Raw genomic sequence first — 9,173 nt, 5'->3', positions numbered from 1 at the left:
GCCTCCGCCTCTGCCCCTCAAGGTCGTGTTGCGGGTCCGCCGGTTGCCTCCGTCGTCCCCGACTCCGACGCCCCTCAAGCCGGTTGCCTCCGTCGTCCCCGACTCCGACGCCCCTCAAGCCATTGCCTCCGTCGCCCCCGACTCCGACGCCGACGACGCCGCCTCCGCCCTCGACGCCCTTTCGTAAATTTTTTTTTTTATGCTTCTTTCATTAGTCTTACAGTTTATTCGGTAACTCACACGACCATTCCAATCCTATTGGTGGAAATGCAGGTGAAGGTCGTGTTGCGGGCTGATATTTCGCCTGCTACATATGACAAGGTCGTCGTTATATCAGGTTAATGTTGTCTTCCCTGCATTTCTATGTTAATGTTTTAGAATCTAATTGTGCGCATTGAATTTCTTGAATTCTTATTTTGTCGGTGATGTCCATGGCATCAGCGTGATATGGTTGTTATCTTTCAGTTCCTGCCAATGTTTCTATATTCAGAAACACTTTTTTTACCTCTCATTTAGAAACCGTTGATCTGTTCGCAACTCCTCATTCCCCACAGCTTCTACTTCATCTACCCAATTAATTCATTTACAGTTCAATCATTTAGAAGGAAAGTGATGGACTTCAACAGCGGGCCATGATTTATGCATAAGAATCTCCAGTTCAATGATCTATGCTATTTCTTTGTCAGGTGGCGGTAGCGGCCATGAGCCAGCTCATTCTGGATTCGTGGGTGAAGGGATGCTAGCAGCTGCAATATGTGGTGATGTTTTTGCTTCTCCACCAGTTGATGCTGTTCTAGCTGTATGTTTTCTCATGATTATATGACTAAACAAGGAAAATGTCATGGATCTCTTGCTTTATGTTTTGTCTCCTTGTCTATGAGATTCATTTTGCTCTATTGTATATATTTCAGGGCATCCGAGCTGTAACTGGTCCAATGGGGTGTCTACTTATTGTCAAGGTACTTCCTTTACTTTATCCTACCACCTTATAGAGTATTTTGGCATACATGGAAACTTGTGTATGCAAGGGAAAAACTAAAAATTTTGTAAACGGCACTTTCATTGCCACGGAAATTCCGGGAGTTTATGCAGTTCTAGCAGCCGCATAGACCACAAGTACTTATTTCCACACTTCTTTACTAAACGTAGCTAGCAGTTCCTCTCTAAAATACCCCACACGGCCCATGTAATTTCCCAAGTTGACAAAGCCGTACTCAAGGAGCGGTTATATTAAGTTGGTGCAGGCTATGGAATTCCTTCCCTTAAAATGTTAAAGGGTGCTTTCACTTTTTAAAATGAGAAATACAATATTTATCAGCTACTAATTATTTTTTGTGCTTCTCGCATGATGACCTAAATGATAAGACATATTATTAGCATTCCCCATCAGTTTCTGCAAAACAATTTTGCTGAAGCTTCTGAAGCAATAATCTTTAGCTCTTTTTACATTGGCTAATTGCAATTTAGTTTATCTGCTGTATACAGAATACAGGAGATGAGAGCAGATGATGCATATGGAGGAAAAATTAAGTTTACTCTGGATTTACAGACTTATTGCAACTTTATTTGTCAATCAAATTTGCTGACAGGAAGAAAGAGCCAACATGGAATGAGGAATTCACTTTTAACATTAAGCTCCCTTCGACTAAAAACCTCCAGGTTAAGCCTCTACCAGAGTGGTATCCATTACTTCCTTTCCACTTTGCATCTGTGGACTAACTGGAGACCGAATTGCTGGCATGTTTAGGAAGGACTTATCCTAAAAATATGTGATGCTACTTTTGTAATAAATGAATGAACGCCATTTTGAGGGGGCCAACTGCTGCATCAATTTTTGGACTCCTCTTTTACATGCTAAGGAGATTTGCTCATTTGTTGCCTTATTTGATACAATCCCAAGTTGATTGTGCCATATATCTTGCATTAACATAACACGAAGCAAGCAACTCCACCATTTTGTTTTTTTTTTGGTACAAGTCCTTGCTGATTTTGGCGCTCAGCAAATGGATACAGCTATCCTTAAATGCATGAACTGAAGCTGAATAATTGTTGATCTTTTTGTTGTTCACTGTGGTGTGGATGCTAGGTGGCAGCTTGGGATGCAAACTTGGTAACTCCACACAAGCGAATGGGCAATGCAGGAATCTGTTTGGAGCTTCTGTGTGATGGTGAGAATCATTGAATCTGTTGTCGATTTGTATTTTGAACTTTATTGTGCAATGCTGGTGGTGGTTTAGTTTGGTGGTTCAGAAGTCAAATAAATGAGCAATATACCAGATCAGTTTTTCTCCTGTGAAACATTATTTGATACTCTATGACCTTGGCAATGGATGAAATGACTATCATATGGAAATTGTACTTTTTCTTGATGAGCATGTCTGTTTCCAGGAGATTCACATGAAATGGTTGTGGAATTAGAAGGAATGGGTGGTGGAGGGAAGATACAGTTAGAGGTAAGTGTGGAAACATTTTTATATCAATCACATAGTTGGAAGCTCTCTTAAAAGGACGATTAGGATTTCTGTTTGAAGACTCTTGACTTCTTGAAATAAACATCTATATATGATTTGTAATTGTTCAAGAGAAGTTCCAATTAGAAGGTAGAGTTTTCGTTTAGGCCTATAGCTTCCAGCATCTATCTGTGAATCATTGAGCATTAGCAAGAGCTTTTTATTAACGTTTGCTTATTTGAGTACCTGGCAATTACTGTATAAGAGCTTTCTCCAAGATGTTGTAACATCGTTTCTCTTTTGTTATTATGAATCAGTCGCTGGGTAAATCTTAGATGCTTGAAGAACCAGTTTACACCAATACGCTATGAACCCTGGACATCTAAGTTTGCACACACTCCAGCTCAGCCCTTTCCAATAGGCTAAACTTGCTTATTATTATATTGGTGGAAAAGATGACATTGAAATACAAAGTAAACCTCTTATCTGTTTCAAAGACATTGAATCAATCATGGGGGTTGTTTGTCCATTTGATCTTGTATGTCAAAATCGAGTATCTACTGAGATGCATATGACACAAACACTCAGTGCTTGTATATTGTCTCACATGTATGAAGTGTGAACTACTAATAAACAAGTTTAATAACAATCTTTCAGAAATCAGACAATAATGCTGGGAGGAGAAAAAATATTTCCACTATTGGACTTTGGTAGGAATATTAGAGAATCCTATCTGAACCAGGCAAAATTGGTGATGAGTATCTGAATTCCATTTATGAGAATTCTAACCTTGGTTTCGTTATTGTGGATTTCTTTCCATGCTTTACTAAGATACCAGTTATCGTCCTTCTGCGTGTGATGCCGGAAAAATGAGCAAGCTCACTGGTGATGCTGTTTCAGGTTAGATATAAAAGTTTTGATGAAATTGATGAGGGAAAGAAGTGGTGGAAGCTCCCATTTGTTTTAGAGTTCCTCAGGCAAAATGGGTTTGAGTCTACTTTGAAATCAATTGTTGGGTCTGATAGTGTGCTGGCTCGGCAGTTTGTTGAATATGCTTTTGGGCAGTTGAAATCCTTTAATGAGACATATCCTTGGAAGGATAAGCTTTTAAATAGTGGTAAATATGTAGCAGAAGGGGAATCGGTCAATGCCACTGCTGCACCTGAGAAGTCTTCATCTGTAGATGTTCCATTGCTGAATGACCAGAGACTGAATGAAGAGAACATTGTTGTTGAGTCTTCCCCTGATTCAACTGGATTTGAGAATGCTAATGGAGAAAAAATGCTAGTTGGTGAATCCATACAGTTTGACAAACATTTCTGGAAGAACTTTGCAGATGTTATCAATCAGAAGGTTGTATAGAAACTTGGTCTTCCTGTCCCTGAGAATGTAAAATGGGATGGTTTTGATGTACTAAATAAGATTGGCATACAATCCCGGAAAGTTGCAGAAAAAGCTTACGTTGAATCTGGGCTTGCAACGCCGAGTAGACAAGATATTGATGATTCCACAGAGAGCGGGCCACTTCTAAGAAGTGCAATTCAGTCTTCAATTCCGGATATAAAAAAAGTGACACAAGATTTGTTGCAGCAAACTGATTCTGTTTTGGGGGCATTGATGGTTTTGACTGCGGCAGTTTCTCGGCTAAATAAGGAAGCGCGTTCTATGGAAAAGAATGATAATAAAATGAAAAGTGATGATTCTGTGTATTCTAAGAGTGAGAATCTTGCAGTCTCATCAGACGTATCATCATTGGATGAAAAGAAGTCGGAGGAGATGAAAACTCTTTTCTCTAGTGCAGAAAGTGCTATGGAAGCCTGGGCGCTGCTTGCCACTTCTCTTGGTCATCCTAGTTTTGTTAAGTCTGAATTTGAGAAAATTTGCTTCCTAGATAACGCATCCACTGATACACAGGTATTGTCTTCCTGTATTTGACATGAAAATTTTCTGAAGTTGAATGGCATTCTGTGTTATTGTATCTTGAGATCATCAGGGTATAACCGGTGTATTCATCGTGAATTGTTGCAGGGGAAGAAATGTACAGCATATCCTGCTGTGAAGCTCGACGTGGTACTAGCCGGCGCCACATGGTTAGAACCTGATCCAATCGATCGCTGCTTCACCGATGGAAACTTGGTCACAGGAGCGGCTTGGCCTGGTCACCCAGAGTTCATTTTTCAGTTAATGGCACTACTGGGTATAAAGGTAACCTTTTAGCTGACGTTCGTGCTTGTACATGTATCAAATAAATAGCATGGAGTCTACTTCCGTGCTGGCTATAAGAAGGAAGAATGAGAGAGGTGTGTGTTTTGTGAATCACTTGGAACGGTACATGGCCGTGGATGTTGACAGAGTTTTGCCCTGGGAAGTTTTCTATTATATATGGTCGATTAGTGAATATCACACATTGATTAGTCAATCTCCGTTGATCCAGCATTTTCTATCGTTCATTCGCTGCAGCCTTTTCTTGGTCTTACTAAGAGGTCATTCCCTGCATCAACAATATAATTGCCTCCTCATGTTATGTATTAGGAAAGGTAGCCTGCATTATCAAATCTGTGTGACTTGGCGATTCATTGGCGTTGTGGTTTAGTGTGCATTCTTGTTCGATTGATTCGTGGAGGACAACTGTCATACTGACTAGAGCTCAGTCGATGTACCTACTTCCTTGTTTTACAATGGGTGGGAACTCATGACATTGATTTCGTTTAAAGATAACAACCTTCTTTGCTTACAAGGTCACATTTAGAACTGATATTAAACAAAGAAAGATTAACCATCGCACTAAACCTAAGTGGATATTCTCTGCATGAATGTTGGAGTTTTATTGGAGGTATTCGGCATTGTTTTCGTCATCATACTTTCCATCTTCCTTCACATTGGGTCGCCGATCATCATGAGTTCTCAATGAAAGTGTGACAAGGGACAAAAGGAGTTTCCTTTTGGCTCGAATAGTCTTTGTTTGCGAAATGAAGGAAAGTGGATGGAATGAGAGTGGGTGCGGAAAACAGAGGATACTGAAACCTGTTAATGCGAAGAAGATCGAGAGAAAACTTTGGACATTGACTGATTTTCTTTCCCTGTCCCTCACTTTTCCTCCTTTTCCTTTTTGAAGAGTTGTGCTGAGTGTTAAGGATATGTGAGCTTTGTGGAGAAAACTTTGGCATGTACTGATATCCTGTATTTTTCTATTGCAGTCTGAGGAACGAATGAGGAAAGAGATGGAAAGATTTGATCATGAAAGAAGGAAGGAAGAAGAAAGGTTGATGCGTGAACAGCAGAGAGAGGAGAGATTGCTACATGAGCAAAGGCGAGAATCAGAGCGACAGGAGTAGTATTTGCAGAAAGAATCTAAGGTAAGTATTTGAGCTTGATATTGCATTTTCACTAGTTAGTTTCTTTTGCTTTATTTGATTGGTTAAGTAGCATCTCTTCTTTTCTCTTTTCTTTACCAACTTCTCTGGTTTTTTTGTTTGGAAGGCGGATAAAAAGAGACAAAAAGAAGAGCTTCGTCGAGAAAAAGAAGAAGAGAGACGAAAAGCTGCAGTGGAGAAGGCCACTGCTCACAGAATTGCCGAGGAATCCATGGAGCTTATGGAGGATGAACAGCTGGAGCTGATGGAATTGGCCGCTGCAAGCAAGGGGTTGCCTTCAAGTCTTTAGAGATAAGGAATTGACCTTTGGCACTGCACGATCAATATGAATAGCAATTTCAACCACTATGCATGTTTGCTCAACATCATACCATAAAGCAAAACTAGAAGAATAATTGAGTTGTGCAATCAGTAAACAAGAGCTAAAGCAGCTTGTCATGCTACTATTGGTAGGAGATGCACGGGTTTTTTGGATTTTGCCTCCTTAGTTATGTCAATGCTTAAGTTTTACAGGGGACAAAGTGAGTTGCCAACATTTTCTTAAGGCTATACCAATGTTGGTCTTTGACATATGGTTGTTTTGCTTGATGCAGGAAAGTGGCAAAGAAACAAATATGTGGGTGTGTCCCTTGTTGGGAAAACGCTTGCCATTATGGGTTTTGGAAAGGTTGGATCAAAAGTCGCATGTCGTGCCAAAGGTCTTGGTATGCATGTGATTGCACATGACCCTTATGCCCCCGCAGATCGAGCACGCGCGGTGGGGGTGGAACTTGTGGGCTTTGATGAAGCCATAGCAACTGCAGATTTCATTTCATTACACATGCCCCTGACACCTGCTACATCAAAGGTTCTCAATGATGAGACTTTTGCAAAGATGAAGAAAGGAGTTCGAATTGTCAATGTTGCTCGTGGAGGAGTGATTGATGAAGAAGCTCTTGTGAGGGCATTGGATGCTGGAACTGTTGCTCAGGTATTGCTATCTCATATCTGAAATGTTGAGTTTCCTTCTTGTTGCCTTGGGAGGTGAAGCACATACTAGCCTTGTTGCAGGCGGCACTTGATGTCTTCACAGAGGAGCCACCAGCGAAGGACAGCAAGTTGGTACGACACGAGAGGGTCACGGTGACCCCACACCTTGGACCCAGTACCACAGAAGCTCAGGTTTGTGAACAGTTACAGTTTACCCAACTTTAACTTTCTCTATATTATTAGAAAGCATATAAAACGGTCACTTGACATGCCAGGAAGGAGTGGCTATTGAAATTGCTGAAGCTGTCATTGGAGCTCTAAAAGGGGAGTTGGCTGCTACTGCTGTCAATGCGCCGATGGTTCCTGCTGAGGTATCAAGAACTTTTTCTACAACTTGGCTGTTTGGCATCTCTTGGTCTATTTCTAACTTTTTATCCTCCAATCTGTTTCCTCTCAATCTTCAATATATGTGCTCTCAGTATTTGACATATCTCATCATGGCTTGGGCTCTGATGCATAATTGTTGTGATGGAACTTGCTTGATGTGTGATTTGGAGGAGAATGAGTATGGGTGCTCTCTAGAAGTTTGATCTTTTTTTGGCAAAGATTTGTTCTGAGGCGATCAATTGCAATTTTCTGATGTGTACAATTGTTTAATTTCATTGATGTTTGGCTTTGGCCCAAATCCAGCTTCCTCTTTGTATGAGATGAATAGAGGAAGTGAGATTTTGAGGACCGTAAAATATGATGGCCCAATTGTTTGATATGTACCGTGGAGGAGAATGATTGTCAGTGCTCAGTAGAAGTTTGATCTTTTCTGGCAAACATTTTTTACTGAGGTGGTTGATTGGAATCATCCGATATGTATACAATTGTTTAATTTCGTTGATGTTTGGCTTTGGCCCAAATCCAGCTTCCTCTCAGTACAAGATGAGCAGAGGAAGTGAGCTTTTGAAGACTGTAAGAGATGCTTCCCCTTGGTCGATTCCTTTAGGAAGTGGGTCAATAATGTGGTGTGATAGACAAGTAACTCTGGATGACTGTAATGACGATTTTGATGGCTGAGGGTGCTTTGTTTAAGATCCAGAAGGCAGAACTTGGCTCAAGATATGCTTGAGTAACATAAATGTTGAGTTCTTTATACATTTCCTTTTTGGCTGCAGGTTCTTACAGAGCTGAAACCATTTGTTGTACTCGCTGAGAAGCTTGGGAGATTGGCCGTTCAATTAGTTGGGGGTGGGAGTGGTGTAAAAACCATAAAAGTGACATATGCTTCTGCAAGAGCACCTGATGATCTCGACACTAGACTACTCCGTGCTATGATTACTAAGGGTATAATTGAACCCATATTCGATGTCTTTGTGAACTTGGTCAATGCAGAATTTACTGCTTAGCAGAGAGGACTAAGAATAACAGAGGAGCGGGTCATCTTAGATGGTTCACCAAAGAGTCCTCTTGAGTATGTCCAAGTTCAGATTGCAAATGTATGTCTTTCATCATTCATAGCCGCTGAGCATGATTTGCAAGTCTTGCTCTGCGATTTTGGCTGTGACGTTCGTGTTTTGTAGTAGTATTGAGCTACAGCGGAACGATAATCAAGTGGTGCTGAGAGGAGGTTCTGTACTTTATTATGTTGCTTTTTGCCTGAATCAAATGCTCTTTTCCAATAAATTCATGCAAGTTAAGAAGGTGAATACTTTGCCTCGATCCAGGATTCATGTTTCTCCTCCCTCTCCCCCCATAGTAATTTTTTCCCATTAAGTCCCTATAGTGGCTCTCATGAATTTCATGTTTCTCCTCATTTTGATTTTTCAGAATACAATAAGGTAATCATTTATAGACCCAATCCATTGAATGAACATTGACATCCAAAGAATCCCTGGAGTATGCAATAAGGCGGCATTGTCTAATGTCAAGAACAGTAAACAATGGGTAGGAAGACTGTCATGTGTAGTAGCAGAGATTCCACACATGACAACTCCTGGAATTTCTGCTTCGGTATGTTTTGCTGAAGTACAATAATAGTCTTGTTCATGCGGTGGCTTTCATCATGCGGAACCTCATTGCTATCATCAGCCATCACTACAAAGTAAAAGAGAGACGAAACTAAAAAACCTTTGCACTGTGAACCGCAATAAACTCTCGACTCTTTCTGACATAGCCTACAATCTCAGAGGATGTGATCCCCATTTGGCGCGGTACATGGCGCTTGACCTCAATATTAGATCAACAGCGGGGCAAGTAATCAGTATCTTGGAAGAGACAGCCTCTGTTCCACCTCCCAAATACTAAGTTCACGCTCAGAAAATAGTTTCATGAACCAGAAAGAAACGGGACGTGAGCCAGAGTTGTCGGACGCAAGAGATTTAGGTCAGTTCAT

General features: G+C 40.8%; 2 pseudogenes; both read left to right on the top strand.

Moving 5' to 3' along the window:
• Positions 1 to 267: 267 nt before the first annotated feature.
• On the top strand, positions 268 to 6,113 carry LOC139882505 (uncharacterized; annotated as a pseudogene).
• Positions 6,114 to 6,314: 201 nt separating this feature from the next.
• On the top strand, positions 6,315 to 8,361 carry LOC139882504 (D-3-phosphoglycerate dehydrogenase 1, chloroplastic-like; annotated as a pseudogene).
• The last annotated feature ends 812 nt before the right edge of the window (positions 8,362 to 9,173 follow it).

Source organism: Rutidosis leptorrhynchoides, unplaced genomic scaffold (genome assembly GCF_046630445.1).
Source record: "Rutidosis leptorrhynchoides isolate AG116_Rl617_1_P2 unplaced genomic scaffold, CSIRO_AGI_Rlap_v1 contig278, whole genome shotgun sequence".
Taxonomy (NCBI): Eukaryota; Viridiplantae; Streptophyta; class Magnoliopsida; order Asterales; family Asteraceae; genus Rutidosis; species Rutidosis leptorrhynchoides.
The sequence above is the reverse complement of the archived record's forward strand: the minus strand, read 5'-3'. Positions and strand labels throughout refer to the sequence as shown.